The sequence below is a fragment of the Leucoraja erinacea genome, chromosome 30, assembly GCF_028641065.1.
Source record: "Leucoraja erinacea ecotype New England chromosome 30, Leri_hhj_1, whole genome shotgun sequence".
NCBI lineage: Eukaryota > Metazoa > Chordata > Chondrichthyes > Rajiformes > Rajidae > Leucoraja > Leucoraja erinaceus.
The window spans coordinates 1,188,728-1,208,506 of record NC_073406.1 but is presented as its reverse complement, the minus strand read 5'-3'; positions in this window follow the sequence as shown (position 1 = coordinate 1,208,506).

Genomic DNA, 19,779 nt, shown 5'->3' with positions numbered 1-19,779 from the left:
AGTGAAATAATAAAGTGTATGCACAGTGTGTGTGTTTCATGACAACAATAGCTGCTGCAAATAGCAAACCCAAAATTGTTGAAGTTAATGTCGCAACACGCATCTTCAGAGGTTGATATGTTCTTCTTTGTGGAAATAAAGAACTGTAGATACAGGTTTATACACAAAAGGACACAGAGTGCTGGAGTAACTCAGCGGGTCAGGCAGCATCTGTGGAGAACATGGATAGAAACATAGAAACATAGAAATTAGGTGCAGGAGTAGGCCATTCGGCAATTCGAGCCCGCACCGCCATTCAATATGATCATGGCTGATCATCCAACTCAGTATCCCGTACCTGCCTTCTCTCCATACCCTCTGATCCCCTTAGCCACAAGGGCCACATCTAACCCTCTTAAATATAGCCAATGAACTGGCCTCGACTACCCTCTGCGGCAGAGAGTTCCAGAAATTCACCACTCTCTGTGTGAAAAAAGTTCTTCTCATCTCGGTTTTAAAGGATTTCCCCCTTATCCTTAAGCTGTGTCCTTGTCCTGGACTTCCCCAACATCGGGAGCAATCTTCCTGCATCTAGCCTGTCCAACCCCTTAAGAATTTTGTAAGTTTCTATAAGATCCCCCTCAATCTCCTAAATTCTAGAGAGTATAAATATGGTGACGATAGGTGACGTTTCACAGAGTGCTGGAGTAACTCAGTGGGACAGGCAGCATCTGTGGAGCTAAGGAAATAGGCAACGTTTCGGGCCGAAACCCATAAGGGTTTCGGCCCAAAACGTTGCCTATTTCTAGAAGGATTTCAGCCCGAAACGTTGCCTATTTCCTTAGCTCCATAGATGCTGCTGCACCATAACTGAGTGGGTCAGGCAGCATCTGTGGAGAACATGGATAAGTGACGTTTCACAGAGTGCTGGAGTAACTCAGCGGGTCAGGCAGCATCTGTGGAGAACATGGATAGGTGACACTTCTTCAGACTGGGTCTTCTTTGAGTTGATATCAGAGGCCAAGGGAGGTGACGGTGGAGTTACCTGGGGACCGGTTACCAGAGATGTGGGCTGATTTCACAATGCACTGGAGGGCATTACTGTAAGGTGAGAAGGGGTAAACATAATGTGGATTGGTGCTTGGAACTTGTTGCCAGGGGTGGTGGTGGAGGCAGATATGATAGTGGTGATTAACAAGCTTCTAGATACTCATGGATGGAGGGATATGGATCAGGCGCAGGCAGATGAGATCACTTTAACTTGGCATCATGTTTGGCACAAACATTGTGGGCTGAAGGGCCCGTTCCTGTGTTGTACTGTTTTACGTTTAGTTTTAGAGGTACAGTGCAGAAACAGGACTTTGGCCAGCCGAGCCCGCACAGACCAGCGACCCCCACATTAACACTATCGGACACACACTTTGACACTTATACCAAGCCAATTAACCTACATACCTGTACGTCTTTGGAATGTGGGAGGAAACCGAAGATCTCGGAGAAAACTCACGGGGAGAACGTACAAACTCCGTACACACGGCACCTGTAGTCGGGATCGAACCTGGGTCTCTGGCGCCGTTAGGCAGCTACTCTACTGCTGACCCGTGCTTTTAACTGCGGGAGCATTGAGTGCAGACAGTGGCCAGGTGGCCCCACTACCAAATGGATTTTATTGGCAGCCATTTTATGATCAAAGAGAAGTTCTTTTCTCCCCAGTAACATCGAGTGGAAGTATCGATTGTGGACAGAGAGAGCTGAAGATACACACAAAATGCTGGAGTATCTCAGTGGGACAGGCAGCATCTCTGGATAGAGGGAATGGGTGACGTTTCGGGTCGAGACCTTTCTTCAGACAGAGTCGGGGAGAGGGTGGTGTTTTCCTTTGAAACCACCTCGTACCATAAAAGAGCTCTGGAAAGGAATGAAATAATATACTTTTTCACCGAGTGAGTGGCGAGTGTTGAATTCTCTGCCTCAGAGGGCGGTGGAGGCCGGTTCTCTGGATGCTTTCAAGAGAGAGCTAGATAGGGCTCTTAAAGATAGCGGAGTCAGGGGATATGGGGAGAAGGCAGGAACGGGGTACTGATTGGGGATGATCAGCCATGGTCACATTGAATGGCGATGCTGGTTCGACGGGCTGAATGGCCTACTCCTGCACCTATTGTCTATTGTCTAATAAGTAATGTAATTGGGTTTTACTCCGTCTGCAAGCGTAACTACCACGGGCAAGTTTCCTCCTCATCTACCAGTGCCTCGTACATTGACATTAGTCATCTGTCATTTTCATTTCACTTTGGCTGGAAGCCGAACCACACTGCACTCATGTCCTCTATCTACAGATTGTTTCAATCAAATCCCCAACCTGCCTGCCTGGGTGACCAGTGAGAGTTTCATGCTGCTGATGCAACGCTCATATCAATAAATAAAGGCACTCTGCAATGATTCAATTATCGATAAGCAATTCTGCCATCCTTCTCCACAATATATCAGTGCGTTTATTCACCATCCGTTTAGACAGTTCTTCCTTGACCTTCACATTCGCTGACCACATTTTGGTCAACAAGGCTTTGAAATTGTGATGGGACCCTGGGATTGACAACACATGAGGTGGGAGGTCAGGTGGGACACAGGAGGGAGAGAGGGGATTTGAAGAAAAGGGAGGTGGGTCGGGGGGGTGGGAGGTCAGGTTTATTTAGCAGTTACCTATAACTGGAGAACACCATTAGATTGTAAGCTACCCAAGTAGAATATGCGTAATAAGGAACTGCAGATGCTGGTTTACACCGAGATAGACACAAAATGCTGGAGTAACTCAGCGGGACAGGCAGCATCTCTGGAGCGAAGGAATGGGTGACGTTTCGGGTCGAGACCCTTCTTCAGACTGAGAGTCTGGGGGAGATGTAAATGAGAGATATGGAAGGGTAAGGTGTGAAAACGAGAGGCATGAGGAACGTGAGGTGCTGTTCCGAGGGTGGACAACACCGGTTCGAGAGCGTGTGTATTGACAGAGTGACTGAGGCAACATGGCATCAGTATTCCAGCAGCTAAATGGTCCACACTGTGGGCTGTGGAGGGTGTTTGCCCAGTCTGCTACAAGCCCTGAAGCTGCCAAGTCACGCTTCCCAATCTCACTATTTATTGTCCCTTTAAACATTGAGCGGGGGAGCAGAGCGCTGAATCCCCCCGTGACTGTTCCGTGTTAGTGTTGAGCTTCGAACTGCATTGATGTTGATACTGGCAGTGGTGAGAATTGGCTGGAATACCGGCTTAACTTAAGCATGCTTCTTCAGCTGTGAAAACCTCAGGCACAACAACACGAATCCTCACCAGAAAGTGGTCCTCCACTTTTGCAATCACCCTGATTTTATTCAAACGCACCACTAGACTCAGGAACAGCTTCTTCCCCTCTGTTATTGGGCTTCTAGACGGTCCTTCCATAAGCTAGGGTACTGTCCGATTCACCTCTACCTTAGTTTAAGAATAAGGGGTCGGCCATTTAGGACTGAGATGAGGAAAAACCTTTTCACCCAGAGAGTTGTGAATCTGTGGAAATCTCTGCCACAGAAGTCAGTGGAGGCCAATTCACTGGATGTTTTCAAGAGAAAGTTAGATTTAGCCCTTAGGACTAACAGAATCAAGGGATATGGGGAGAAAGCAGGAACGCGGTACTGATGTTGGATGATAAGCCATGAACATATTGAATGGTGGTGCTGGCTCGAAGGGCCGAATGGCCTCTACTCCTGCGCCTATTTTCTATGTTTCTATGTTACCCCATTGCGGACATTGGACTTTGTGCTACAATGCTGAGAACTAGATTCTGCACTGCATCTTTCCTTTATCTATTGTCCTGGAGTTTGAAGTGATTGTATCTATGTATGGTATATTTGATCTTTGGATAGCACGCAAAACAAAGCTTTTCACAGCACCTCAGTACTCGTGACACCAATAAACCTAAACCAAATCTATAAAGCTACAGAAAGAATGGATTTAATGTTCCTCCCCCAGGTACACTTGATATTTAAACACAAAAAGCTGGAATAATTGAGTGGGTCGGACAGCATCTCTGGAGAGAAGGAATGGGTGACGTTTCGGGTCGAAACCCTTCCTGAAACATCACCTTTTCTCCAGAGAGACAAAAATGCTGGAGAAATTCAGCGGGTGAGGCAGCATTTATGGAGCGAAGGAAATAGGCAACGTTTCTGGTCAAAACCCTTCTTCAGACCTATCTACCTTTGATTTTCCACCACCTGCAGTTCCTTCTTAAACATCTTCTCCAGAGATGCTGCCTGACCCGCTGAGTTACTACAGTTTTTTTATCTCTATCTCCAGGGAATATGGGGAGAAGGCAGGAACGGGGTACTGATTGGGGATGATCAGCCATGATCACATTGAATTGCGGTGCTGGCTCGAAGGGCTGAATGGCCTACTCCTGCACCTATCGTCTGCAGTTCCTTCCCACACGTGACATTTGAACACTGACCCTTGCATGGTGTAGTCCAGTAGGCTGCCTGGAGAACACCTTTTTTTACACACTAGCATTTTGTTCTCAGAAGTTGAAAGGCTTCTGATCCTGATGGAGCACATTTGCATTTGTGGTCTATTTTGGAGAAACTTACCTTGATAAATATCAGCACTTGACAGATGAATTCACTGCTCCACTTGAAAGTGGTTGTTTCAGAGAGATCACTCACCAAGCGCGGGCTCTGGGATTAGCTTTGTTGCCGGCATGCATGGGGCTCGCTTCTCTTTCTCCCCCACTCCCTCTGTTCTGCCAGTTCCAGGGTACTATTGAAATTATCACCCTGACATTCAGTCATGAATAATTCAACAATTTTACCAAACAATCAGAAAGATGTTTCCTTTAAAAACTTCAATAATAGACAAGCAGAGCCATCAATCTCTCCCATATTTTTTTTATGTGCCTATAATATATTTATATATTGTATCTTGTTTTACCTAACATAATTCAAAATGAAATGTCATCTTGTGAGCCAGGATGTTGTAGTAATGTCTTCTGTAAAGTAATGTTTCCCCAATGTGAAGTAGAAAGTCTGAATTCAAGCTGAACTTTGCCTTTTTGCTCCTCTGTTGTATCTGTTTTTGTCGTATTATCAGTTTCTGTTGCCATTCAGCTCCCTGGGTGCCATGGATTTTCTTCAATGTTCCCATTTATTCTTTCCACTCAATCTGTCGATTCGCATTGGATCATATGTTTGTCTCCTCTCCAATTCAACCCTGGGATTGTACGGTGGACCAGCTGTAGAGTTGCTGCCTCACAGCGCCAGAGAACCGGGTTCCATCCTGACTACAGCTGCTGCCTGTGTGGAGTTTGCACGTTCTCCCCATGACAGCGTGGGTTTTCTCCGGGCGCTCCAGTTTCCTCTCACACTTCAAAGACGTCCAGGTTTGGACGTTAATTGGCTTTGGTAAAATTTGTAAAATTGTCCCAAGCGTGCAAGATAGTGTTAGTGTGTGGGGCGATTGCTTGTCGACATGGACTCAATGGGCCAAAAGGCCAGTCTCCACGCTGTATCTCTCAAGTCTAAAAAGTCTAAAGTAATGTCTAAAAGACACTGACTCCACACTTGCCCACCTATATTCTGATTTTTTAATCTGTCCTGTCACTTTTTACTTTTCTTGTAACAATACAGATTTCCCTTATTTTTATCCAATGTACTCTATTACCATAACATCTTACACTCACGAGATGTCTCAATGCAGGGAAAGTGGGTCAGAGTGATCAACGGGGCAAATAGCAACACATTCTGACACCGAGCCACATAAGGACCTAAGAACATGGTTTCATAGGTTCTTGATTAGTAAGGTCATCAAAATTAATGGGGAGAAGGCAGGAGAATGGGGATGAGAGGGAAAAATAGATCAGCCATGATTGAATGGTGGAGAGGTCTCGATGGGCTGAATGGCCTAATTCTGCCCGCATTGTGGAATTTTGGAATAGCTCTGGCCATGCGTCCACACAAATAAACATTGTGCTGAGACTGGAATCCACCAAACCATTCCCGAAAATCACTGTGGAATCACTCACAATACAAATTCTCAATTCCTACTTACAGCTGAAAATGATTCTCCCCTTCAAGGTATAAGCACAGAGCTGCAACAAGATAGTGCCTTTATTTCATCACAGGGAGGTTATCAACTAAGATTTGACAGCAGGCCATAAGAAGATGTTAAGATTGGTGACTAGAAGCTCCTCCATGAAATGGGATCTAATGAACATCTTAAGGACTGAGAGAGAGGGACAGGAAATTGAAAGGGAGAATTCTAGAGTTAGTGGAGCACAGGATGTCTGGAGGGTGGTGAGAATAAAATAGAAAAGTCACGTGAAAGCAAGGGGGGAATTGTAAATGTGATGCATCCATTTTCTTTTGTTCACCTGCATTGGCCTAAAGCTCTAGAATTCTCCCTATATCTTTCACTCTATATATGATGTATGGAACAAGCTGCCAGAGGAGGCAGGGACTATCCCAATGTTTAAGAAACAGTTAGACAGGTACATGGACAGGACAGGTTTGGAGGGATATGGACCAAATGCTGGCAAGTGGGACTAGTGTAGAAGGGGCAAGTTGGGCTGAAGGGCCTGTTCCCATGCTGTATCACTCTATAACTTCAAGACTATGATGCAAACTGAGGGGGAATCATGCTCCCATTCTGCACAGTCCTTGAACATTGCCAACCAACTGATTCCAGACTTGCTGAGGCAGAAACCTGGTAGGATGTCACATCTGTTCCGTGTCGCCGTTAGTGTTGAGCTTCGGGCTGCATTGATGTTGATCCTGGCAGTGGTGAGAATTGGCTGGAATACTGGCGTAAGTTAAGCATGCTTCTCCAGCTGTGAAAACCTCAGGCACAACAACACGAATCCTCACCAGAAAGGGGTCCTCCACTTTTGCAATCACCCTGATTTTATTCCTACGCACCACCAGACTCAGGAACAGCTTCTTCCCATCTGTTATTGGCCTTCTAGATGGTCCTTCCATAAGCTAGGGTACTGTCCGATTCACCTCTACCTTAGTTTAAGAATAAGGGGGAGGCCATTTAGGACTGAGATGAGGAAAACCTTTTTCACCCAGAGAGTTGACAACTCAAGGCCCTGGCTCCTTGGTGGGAGAAATGGGGAGGGAAATGTGGGAAATCTTCAATGTTTTCTCTGCAAACAACAGAACAGGCTGGAAATCTCCTCTCCAAAGTCGAAATGGAAAATGAGGTTTTTATTTCCTCATAGATGAAGTATCATGAAGTATCTGGGAGTAAGACTGCAATGTAAGGGATGGGCTTGGCATCATGTTCGGCACAGACATTCTGCACTATTCTGTGTTCTATATAAGAACTGCTGGCACGGTGGCACATCTGGTAGAACTGCTGCCTCACGGCGCCAGAGAACTGGGTTCGATCCTGACCTCAGGTGTTGTCTCTGTGGAGTTTGCATGTTCTCCCTGTGACCACGTGGGTTTCCCCTGGGTGCTCCGGTTTCACCCAGCGAGTTGTGAATCTGTGGAATTCTCTGCCACAGGAGGCAAATTTATTGGATGTTTTCAACAGAGAGTTAGATTTAGGGCTAGCGAAGTCAGGGGATATGGGGAGAAGGCAGGGACGGGGTACTGATTGTGGATGATCTGCCATGATCACATTGAATGGCGGTGCTGGCACAAAGGGCTGAATGGTCTACTATTGTCTATTGTGAAGGTTTGTAGGTTAATTGGCCTCTTTAAATTGTATCTAGTGTGTAGTCAGTGACAGTAGTGACAGGGAAAAAATGAGATAACGTAGAACTAGTGTGAACGGGTGTTCGATGGTCAGCATGGACTCAGTGGGCTGAATGGCCTGTCTCCATGCTCTATCTTTCTTGCTTTCAATCAATCAATCACCACCAATCAATCAATTGATCAATCAATGAATCAATCGATCGTGATTGATCGATCCCATCCATCCATCCATCAAAGAATAATCCAGTGTCTTTCATTATAGAAACATAGAAACATAGAAATTAGGTGCAGGAGTAGGCCATTCGGCCCTTCGAGCCTGCACTGCCATTCAATATGATCATGGCTGATCATCCAACTCAGTATCCCGTACCTGCCTTCTCTCCATACCCTCTGATCCGCTTAGCCACAAGGGCCACATCTAACTCCCTCTTAAATATAGCCAATGAACTGGCCTCGACTACCCTCTGCGGCAGAGAGTTCCAGAGATTCACCACTCTCTGTGTGAAAAAGGTTCTTCTCATCTCGGTTTTAAAGGATTTCCCCCTTATCCTTAAGCTGTGACCCCTTGTCCTGGACTTCCCCAACGTCGGGAGCAATCTTCCTGCATCTAGCCTGTCCAACCCCTTAAGAATTTTGTAAGTTTCTATAAGATCCCCTCTCAATCTCCTAAATTCTAGAGAGTATAAACCAAGTCTATCCAGTCTTTCTTCATAATGTATAATATTAAGGTCATAAGTGACCATTCGGCCCATCGTCAACTCTGCCTTTCAATCATGGCTGTTTTATTTCTCCCTCCTAGCCCCAGTCTCCTGCCTTCTCCCCATTCTTGTCCAGTTGTTTTCACGCTACAGGCAGGTAATTCTTTTGCACAAGTGCAGTGAGAAGAAAGTCAGCCCGAATGTCAGCTGAAAGGAGGAGGCATTTTCATTTGGATGGTGATACCAGATGATTGTACATTTAGAGTTGTCTTTAATAACAGCATATTGATAGACACAGATTGGAATTGGCAGCGGACGGAATCTGTGGAAATACTTTCCTGCTTCATTAAACAAATCACAAAACACCAATTAATTAAAAGTTGTACATTAAATGTTTGGCATGTGGCACAGCCCGCAGATTGAATGGCTAACTACCTGTATCAATAGGGCCGGACAGATGTATGTCCAGCTGTGTAAACAGCTGTACAATGAGAGAGATTGTGTGCACAACTCCAAAGATGCAGTATTGCAGTCGGCTCCAGGAAGCAGAGTTTGCTGACTGCTGTACAAGCTGTCAAATTGTCAGGGAGAGAGCCAAGGGGGCTTGTGTACGGACGTGTGGCTTATGAACGTACACACAACTGTAAGCATTGACAAAACTGTCACAAAATAAAGGCTCCATGTCTGAGTTTTGTCCAAAGAGATATTTAGAAGTACTGATGTGCTGGGCAGCACGGTGGCGCAGCGGTAGAGTTGCTGCCTCACAGCGCCAGAGACCCGGGTTCGATCCTGACTACGGGTGCTGTCTGTACGGAGTTTGCATGTTCGACCTGTGATCGCGTGGATAGTCTCCAGGTGCTCCGGTTTCCTCCCACACTCCAAAGACGTGCATACTGTAGGGTAATTGGCTTCGGTAAAATTGAAAATTGTCCCTAGTGTGTTGGATAAATTAGGATGCCATGGAACGTGTGTGGGGGTGACCGATGGCTGGCGTAGACTTGACGGGCTGAAGGGCCTGTTGCCACGCTGTATCTCTACAACTGAAGTGGGCCAATAATTGGAAGAGTTGCCTCAATGGATCGTTGCAGGTTGACTCTAGGGATCAGCCCATCACAGGATCGGGTGGGGAGACAAGGAAGAGATCACTGTCATCTCACTACCTCTAGTAAAGCCATTTCACCAATGAATAAAGAATCCAGCATTTTTTTGCCGTTTACTGAAAATCCCTAGCTGCCCCTTAAGTACAGCTGGCACTAATTCAGTTGGTGGCTCTTTGTAAAATGTAGGCAGTGTCTGAACTGGAGACAGAATTGCAACCATGCCGCAGGCTAGTGATTTATACAATTAGAATATGTATCCTTATCGCTGACAACAGCGACTGTTTCTCACTGATGTTTGCCCGAGACCAGGATGACCCTGGACCCAGAGAAAGAGCAGGGGAAGAGGCAACGATTGCCACGTAATTGAGTTACTAAGCCCAGGGCTTCACTTTGAATGGGCAGCGGGCCTGGATGCCTCTGCATTTAATTGAAGGTTAGGTTTTGCTCCAGCTTCCCATGCCACCACAATCGGGACGTGTGATGTGACGGGTGTGTGTGTGTGTCCCGGACTGGCGGACCTTGTCGATGTTAGGTCCAAGTCAGACCGTTCAGTAGCACAAGCCCGAGGCCAACACAATGCCCAGAAGAATAACTGCTTACATAGAGTCCACTGAAGCTCTTTCACAGTCTATTTATCCAGATGGACTTCAATCCCAAAGCTCTTGCTGTAGAGGTGAGGTGAAGCATTGTATCGGCTGGCTCATTAGTCACAATTATCGGTGATCAAAGTGTCAAAGTTTCAGGATGATAATTGTTGGAGACTGTTGTTAAAAAAAAGAGGAAAAAAAATGCCGTGAAATAAAAGACAATAAGTGAACGTAATAATAAATGATTAGAATGAATAAACCAAGAGACTCGCTCCGACTAACCATGTTGAGGAGGAGGAATACTCAGGTCGATGCACATTTCTGATGCATACAAAGGAACTGCAGATACTCGTATATACCAAAGATAGACACAAAGTGCCGGAGTAACTCAGTGGATCAGGCAGAATCTCTGGTGAAAGAGGATAGGTGACTTTTCGGGTTGGGATATGGGTACTGTCTGTGCGGAGTTTGCATGTTTTTCCTGTGACCGCGTGGGTTTCCTCCGGGTGCTCCAGTTTCATCCCACATCCCAAAGACATGCAGGTTTGCAGGTTAATTGGCTTCTGTACACTGTAAATTGTCCCTAGTACGTAGGATACACAGGGTGATCGCTGGTCGGCGTGGACTCGGTAGGCATAAGCATGTTTCCACGCTGTATCTCTAAAGTCTAGAGTCTGAAGATGAATAAAAAGGAGGAGTATTGACAGAAGCACTCGCTATCCTTGTGCTATCCTGGATCTGTACACTGTGGACGGCTCGATTGTAACCATGTATTGTCTTTCCGCTGACTGGTTAGCACGCAACAACAGCTATTCACTGCACACGTGACAATAAACTGAACTCAATGATGAAAGAAAGAAATGGTTCCTCAGCAAAGGAGATGACAAAATGCGTGAATCATAATCATATTTTATTAGCCAAGTATGTTTTGCAACATACGAGGAATTTGATTTGCCGTACAGCCATACCAATAAAAAGCAACAGACACACAAAATACATTTTAACATAAACATCCACCACAGTGACTCCTCCACATTCCTCACTGTGGTGGAAGGTGAAATAAAGTTCAACCTCTTCCCTTCTTTGACCTCCAGCGGTCGGGAGCCTCTAACCTTCCGTTGATGGAGCAATCTTACACCCGTACGTGGCGGTGGGCCTTCTCGTCGTGGCGATCAAGCTCCTACATCGGGGGGGGTGGGTGGGGTCTCAGCCCCCCCCGCACTGGGCGATCTACCCCGGGTCGGGGCTAGTTGAATGTCGTGCGGCTTTTGGACCTTCCTGACGTTGGTCTCAACCCGAGACTGCGAGCTCCTGGATGTTAAAGGCCACAGGCCCGGTTGGAGCGTTGATCCCAGGCAAGGAATGGGCTCCGATGGCAAGTCCACGCCCCGCGGTGGGGCTCAAGTCCTCCTAATTACAGTTTAATGGGAAAGTACTTCTGCTGCATTCCCAGTTCTACAAAAGAGGAGCTGACTCGTTTACATTTGCAGTCGTGGCAAACTGGTGACTACACATGAATCTATTATTCAAATCTCTGCCTCATGCTCACTGTGGTAATTATGCATGAGGGAGTTTGTAAAACCTAAACACAACACAAAACCAGCTGTCAGATAACTCCATTACATTAAGGAAGCATCCCTGACAATCATTAAGACTCTCACTGAAGACTGCAGATCGGGCTGTGAACAGTCAAAGTTGTTGGGTAATGGAGTTTGGTAATGGTGGCTGTGATTCTAGTGAAAACTTCAAACCCTCTGACACATAATCCACGGAGACAGGCTAATCTTCAGCTGTTGTTTGAATTATGATCTCACTCTAGTTTGCCTTTTCACTGTCAATCCTGACACTATATTATAATATTTGCTGACACCATTTCATCGCCGATGCGATCAAGGATGACAGGACTCGCTGATAAAATGTACCTCACTCGCCATTGGTAAAGACAAGTCTATTAAAGTCTGGTAATCTGACCAGCTGGTTCGATGCCCTAATTCACGGCAGCCGTCTACTCCCTGCCAGTGTTTGGTGAACAGATGTGAACAAAGTCCAGTTTGAAACGGGCAGGGGCTTCATACCCAAGACTCACAAATTAATGATAGGCTTAAGTTTCCTCAAAGGCTGAGTAAGTGAATAGAACGCTCGCTGCATCAGCTAACCTTGGTGGAAAGGCGAAACCATTCGAGTAGATCATGTTGGTTTATTCTCCTGGGTGAATGGCAGAGGTCGTGATAGAAGAGATTCATCTAGATACCAGATTAACCCACCTGCCTGCATTTGGTCCCATATCCCTCTGAATCTGTCCTATCCATGCATCTATCCAAATGTTTCTTAAACATTGCAATAGTCCCAGCCTCAACTACCCCCTCCGGCAGCTCGTTCCATACACCTACCATCCTTTGCGTGAAAAGGTTACCCCTCGGGTTCCGATTAAATCTTTTCCCCCTCACCTAAAACCTTCGGTATGTCCTCTGGTCCTCGATTCCCCTACCCTGGGCAAGAGATTCTGCATCTACCCGATCTATTCCTCTCATGATCTTGTGCACAGGATGCCTTTCTGTATAATCCATTGCAAGGAAGTGTCATAAGCGACGTACATCTCAATGAAACCGTACTGAGTCTAGTTGTAACATACTGAAGTTTTAATTAGAATCAGCACTGAACAATGCTTCCCCAAACTTGTGAATACAGGGGATTATTTGCTTGAGTTAATCCAGGAGCATGCTGTATCAGTAAGCAGAGGATATCATTTAATTTTCATCATGCTAAACCACAATCATCAAACTCTGGTAATAAAAAGGAATTACGGGCTAATGGCGCCCATTTATTAAAGTGACAGGTACATGGTTTTTTAAATAAGTAGAATTTACCTGCTACTTTTAATTAGATCTAAAATCAATATCATCCAACAGTTAATCGAGCATTAAGGGACACTCCCTTAGTAGTTGTATTCACAATAAGCCATTTCATTTGCTACTGAAGCCTAAATGTTACCTTCAGTGTAGGAAGGAACTGCAGATGCTGGTTTACACCGTCTTCAGACTGAGAGTCGGGGAGAGGGAACCGAGAGATGAAAAGGTACAGACTAGAACAAATTAATGAAAGATATGCAAAAAGGCCAGATCAAAGACTTGATTATTGCTTCTAGCTTTGATGTGTCACAAGAGTCCTATGGTTTCCCGATCACTGTACCTTAACTGATTAAGTGACAATAAACGCAAACCTGGACGGACTTGATATTGGAATCCCCTCCATGAACTGTACAGTGTAAAAGTGGCCTTTGGCTCTGTGTTTACAGATACAGTTTGGCAGATCAAGACGGCAGGCGGTTGTTTTAAATCAGATTTATTCTCAATATGATTCACCAATCATGGTCTTGATAATTGCCACTGAAAACACAACTGCCCACAACGGTGGTCTCACGACGACTGAAGGGCAGAGCCCCGAGAACCGCGAGAAGCCACGACCCCTCCCACAGTCACGTGTGCGTGGATTCGGATGCTTGCGAGCACCAGCAGATGCCGCTACAACAGCATGGAAACAGGCCCTTCGGCCTTCCAAGCCCACACCGACCATTAATCACTGTTTGCGCTAGTTGTGTGTTATTCCACTCTCTCTACACACTTGTGGTGTAGTGTAACCCACAAACCCGCATGCTTCTGGATTGTGGGATGAAACCAGAGCACCCAGAGGAAGCCCATGTGGTCCCCGGCAGAACGTACAAACACCACACAGACAACACCTGAGGTCAGGATCGAACCCGGGTCTCTAGTGCTGTGAGGCAGCAGCTCTACCCGCTGTGCCACAGTGCCGCCAAAAGTCCAATCCCAGTTGGTCTCTTCCATTACAGCCTAGTCCCTCTGTCTTTCTCAACACTCAACCTCGCTTCTAATAGCTTACATTTCACACATATAATTCAGGCAAAACTGCAATTGATCACCATCATTACACTGACTGCAGCTTTGTTCCTACATTTATGCAGTTAAATCTAACCCGCCCATCATCACACATACCAATTTAAAGGCTATTTAAAAAATAAACACTTTTCAATACCCATTTTGACATTTCCTAACAGCCCACAGCCTTTTTCCTGTCTTTACTGCACTAACATTTACAATTGATAAATGGATAGTTTTCAAAGAACATATGTTTTGATAGCCCAGTGCTCTTTTTTTCCCTGGAACTGCAAACAGTATTGTACAGGAGACTAACATTGAATTGCAAGAGAAAGTCTGGATAATTCAGGAGAGCCTCGTGTGTCTCCTGGGGAATAGAGCTGTAGTCTCACAGTGCCAGAGACCCGCAATAGATCCTGACCATGGAGTCACAGAGTGATTCAGTGTGAAACAGGCACTTTGGCCCAACTTACTCATCCAGAATCTATCTATCTCTCTCTTAAAAATATCCATTGACTTGGCCTCCACAGCCGTCTGTGGCAATGAATTCCACAGATTCACCACCCTCTGACTATGAATATGAATATGAATATGAATATTTATTGCATGCATTTGAACCTCATGAGGCTCAAGCAAAACTTAGTTTCCACAGCCATACAAACAGAGACAATTCCTACAAGACACACACACAATTCAAGTTACACAAACATCCATCACAGTGACTCTCCACCTCACTGTGATGGAAGGCAAAGTCTTTCTCTCCCCTGCACCATTTTCCTCCCGATGTTGAAGCCCCAGGCGGGCGATGTACGGCCATTTTAGGCCCCGCTCCAGGCCCCGCTCCAGGCCCAAAAGTCACGTTGGAGCCCCCGGCGGGTGCTGGAATGTCCCGCGGCCATTGAAGCCGCGCCGGGCGATGTACGGCCCAGCTCCGGGTTGTTCCAACCCCGCGACACGGGCTGGAGAAGTCGCGTTGCGGGAGCTCCGGAAAGCGGTCTCTCACCCGGACCCGCGAGCTCCCGATATCCCAGTCCGCCGGACCCGCGGCTGCAGCTGGAGCCTCCGACCTCCGGGATCGGGCCGTAGCAGCGAGTCACCACCGCTCCCCACGCTCCGATACCGGCCAGCCCCACGATGGTAAGTCCGCAGCTCCGCAGGCTCCTTGACTGGAGCCTCCAGGTCGTTCAGGCTGGAGACCGCTCCACGGCGCTAGGCCCCAACGACAACGGAGACCCGACAGGAAAAAGTTTGGGTCTCACGTACAGGGAAGAGAGTTTAAAAATGTTCCCCCTTCCCTCCCCCCGCCCCCCGCATATACACAGTTAAAAAAACTATTTAAAAAACACAAACAACTACATTTAACAAGACAAAAAATAAAAAAAGACAGACAGGCTGAAGGGGCCGCTGCAACAGTGTTGGGCCACCACACCCGACTAAAGACTTCAATCTTAAGGGGTTGGACAGGCTAGATGCAGGAAGATTGTTCCCGATGTTAGGGAAGTCCAGGACAAGGGGTCACAGCTTAAGGATAAGGGGGAAATCCTTTAAAACCGAGATGAGAAGAACTTTTTTCACACAGAGAGTGGTGAATCTCTGGAACTCTCTGCCACAGAAGGTAGTTGAGGCCAGTTCATTGGCTATATTTAAGAGGGAGTTAGATGTGGCCCTTGTGGCTAAGGGGATCAGGGGGTATGGAGAGAAGGCAGGTACGGGATACTGAGTTGGATGATCAGCCATGATCATATTGAATGGCGGTGCAGGCTCGAATGGCCGAATGGCCTACTCCTGCACCTAATTTCTATGTTTCTATGTTTCTATGTTAATCTAAAGATACACAAAATTGCTGGAGAAACTCAGCGGGTGCAGCAGCATCTATGTGGAGCGAAGGAAATAGGCAACGTTTTGGGCCGAAACCCGGAAGGGTTTCGGCCCGAAACGTTACCTATTTCCTATAGTGGTGATTGTTCAACTCTTTGCATGGAGCGAAGGCAACGTTGCCTATCTCCTTCGCTCCACATAGATGCTGCTGCACCCGCTGAGTTTCTCCAGCATTTTTGTCTACCTTCGATTTTCCAGCATCTGCAGTTCCTTCTTAAAGACTGAAATCTGAGGAAGGGTCTCGACCGGAAACATCACCCATTCCTTCTCTCCAGAGATGCTGCCGGTCCCGCTGAGTTACTCCAGCTTCCTGTGTCTGTCAAAGACTTAAATCCTGAACCAGTTATTAGTCTGAATATCAAACATTCAGATGGCCAGCTGTTTATTCTTTATTCATTTCATTATTTGATCTGATATAATTCATGTGATAATTCCAGTGAGATCTCACAAACAGACGGTGCCTAATACCAGCAAGTCATATCATCAACATACATTAACACACCGACCAACTTGAAAGCTTCAGGCAAATTGTTAACTAAATGAGTAATTAAAAAGAAGATTTTCAGCAGATCGGTGAACGATATCAACCAGCAAAGGTTCTAATTGGATGTCAATCCAATCAATATGACTGGTCTTTCAAGTTAACAGAAGAAAAGTTGAATTGCTGTTACAATTAACAACATATTATGTGGTGGAGAATATTGAGTACTGCATATCGGAAGTCTTCAGTGGATGTCAACAATTTACCTTCCAGTATATGTGTGGTGATTGTGTTTTATGTATATGAAGGCAGCAGGAAAATATGCTGGGCATTTAGAATTGAAGAGGAATTTAATTCTCAGTGCCCTGTAATTGTGTTGTTGCGGTAGAGGTGAAAATTATTGTTTTAATTTAGTTTTGGTAGCTTCTGCTGCGGTGAAAATCTGCTTCATGAAATGAGTGCCATGGAAGGCCTGCTTCTTGTCCTGAACTACTATCTACCTCATTGGTGACCCTCAGACTATCTTTGATCGGACTTTGCTGTCTTTACCTTGCACTAAATGTTATTCCCTTATCATGTATCCATGGCTCAAAACGCTGACTGGTTAGCACGCAACAAAAGCTTTTCACTGTATCTCGGTACACGTGACAATAAACTAAACTGAACTGAATATCAAAACCATTGTTCCATGGCAAGCATGCATTAACCGGGCCGGCATGGTGGTGCAGTGGTAGAGTTGTTGCCTGATAGCACCTGAGACCCGGGTTTGATCCTGACTACCGGCGCTGTCTATATTGAGCTTGTACGTTCTCCCCGTGACCGCGTGGGGTTTCTCCGAGATCACACTCCAAAGAGGTACAGGTTTGTAGGTTAATTGGCTTGGTATAAATGTAAATTGTCCATTGTGTGTGTGTAGGATAGTGTTAGTGTGCGGGGATCGCTGGTCGACCTAGACTCGGTGGGCCGAAGGGCCTGTTTTTCTGCGCTGTATCTCTAGACTAAACTAAACTAAAGCATCCGGTAGTTTCATGGCCATCATTGCCAAGAAAAAATATTCTTCCAAAAGTAGAACTCATTTTCTGGGAATGAGTTTGAACTCTGACCTCTAGATTGGTAGGCCAAGCTTATGGGTTACCTTAGAGTGCAGTACACCAAGTGCTGTAGTAACTCAGCAGGTCTGGCAGCATCTCTGTAGAAATAGGAGGGGTGAAGCTTTGGGTTGGGAGCCTTCGTCAGACCACGTTCCATGTTTCTGTTCCAGAACATCGTTGGCTAAGGCAGAGAATTCTATCTATAATTCCACCACAGGTTGCCTGTTTCCAATCAGCAAGTCCTGCATCTTTGAGCACATCCAACTAATGGCTTGACAGTCACTTTTATTTAGTTGTTGGATTCTCAAGTGTGAGGTGACCTCACGTGATGTGAATGACTGGCCGTGTGCAGAATAAAGTCAAGAACATAAAAGCAGCTCTTGCCTTTTTCTCTTCTAACTCTGATTGACAATTCATTTTAAGATTCCAGTTGAGAAGAGTTGGTAATTCCCTGGCCAAGACGAGAGTTCACAGATCTGTCTTTCCTTTGGATTGAAGGAGAAAGCTTCCTGCGATACTTTTCTTGCTCGAGCTCATTCAATGCCAGGCATCAGTTTAATGTTCCTTGTCAATGTCACGTTTGATCTCCCTGTTGACTAAACGGATCTAAGAACAGGACAGTGTAGTTTGAAGCTAATGGCTGCGTAGCTGGAACACTGCGTAACTCTCATGTACACATGCTGGTTTGCAGAACGATAGTTGCACCCTTCTCTACAAACCGTCATTGTTGCTCTTCATAATAGTTCTGAAATTAAATCTTTTAAGGGCAGAAACATAGAAATTAGGTGCAGGTGTAGGCCATTCGGCCCTTCGAGCCTGCACCGCCATTCAATATGATCATGGCTGATCATCCAACTCAGTATCCCGTACCTGCCTTCTCTCCATACCCCCTGATCCCCTTAGCCACAAGGGCCACATCTAACTCCCTCTTAAATATAGCCAATGAACTGGCCTCAACTACCCTCTGTGGCAGAGAGTTCCAGAGATTCACCACTCTCTGTGTGAAAAAAGTTCTTCTCATCTCGGTTTTAAAGGATTTCCCCCTTATCCTTAAGCTGTGACCCCTTGTCCTGGACTTCCCCAACATCGGGAACAATCTTCCTGCATCTAGCCTGTCCAACCCCTTAAGGATTTTGTAAGTTTCTATAAGTTCCCCTCTCAATCTCCTAAATTCTAGAGAGTATAAACCAACACTCGTAATCCACCCAATTCTGTGTTATTAATGAAATGATCCCGCTGCCTTGACTGTCATGTTGTGTGGGTGAGAGTCTAACATCATTGTTAATCAGATGTGAGCCCCCACTGCTAACGATCATGGCAGTCAAATTAGTTTTAGTTTTAGAGACACAGCGTGGAAACAGGCCCTTCAGCCCATCGAGTCCACACAGCCCGACGGTCACATGTAGACTAGTTCTGGCCTACACACCAGGGACAGTTCACAGAAGCCAATTCATCTATAAACCTGGGTGTAGGAGGAAACTGGAGCACCCATGTGGGAGAACGTGCAAACTCTGTACAGACAGGATCTCTGGCGTTGTATGGCAGCAATTCTACTGCTGTGCCACCGTGCTGCCCTAATGGACCACCATCAACCTACAGTGGCCAACCAACCTGCACACCATTGTGATGTGGGAGGAAACTGGAGCACATGAGGAAACCCAGGCGGTCTCTGGGAGAACGTGCCAACTCCACATAAAGAGCACCTTAGGTCAATGGAGCTGCCTGGTGACAGGTCTATTTAGTTACCCCATTAACGTAATGTAATCTAGGTGCAAAGATAAGGTTTGAATTCCTCCCTATAGGACCTGATTTAAAAAACAACAGTGACCATGAAATTACTGGATTGGCGTAAAAGTCGGTCACGTTCACTGATGTTCAGCAAGAACTGAAATCTTTCATCCTTGCTAAGTCTGATCTACACGTGGACTCCAGCTACACCAGTGTGTTACTTTCTGCACTTTGGCCTTCATCAGTCAGAGTATCGAGTGTACAAGTTGGGAGGTTATGTTACCTCTGTATAAGATGTTGGTGAGGCTGCATTTCAAGTATTTGGTTTTGGTCTCCATGTTATAGGGAAGATGTTGTCAAGCTGGAACGGGAGCAGAGAAGATTTACAAGGATGTTGCCAGGACTCAAGGGCCTGAAGTATAGGGAGATGTTGCCAGGACTAGAGAGCTTGAGCTACTGGGAGAGGTTGAGCATGCTAGGACTCTATTCCTTCAAGAAACAAGAGTGTTTTATTGTCATGTGTCCCAGATTGAACAATGACATTCTTGCTTGCTGCAGCACAACACAATATGTAAACCTGGTACATAACGGGAGAATAAATAAAGCTCAGTGTGTGTACACAC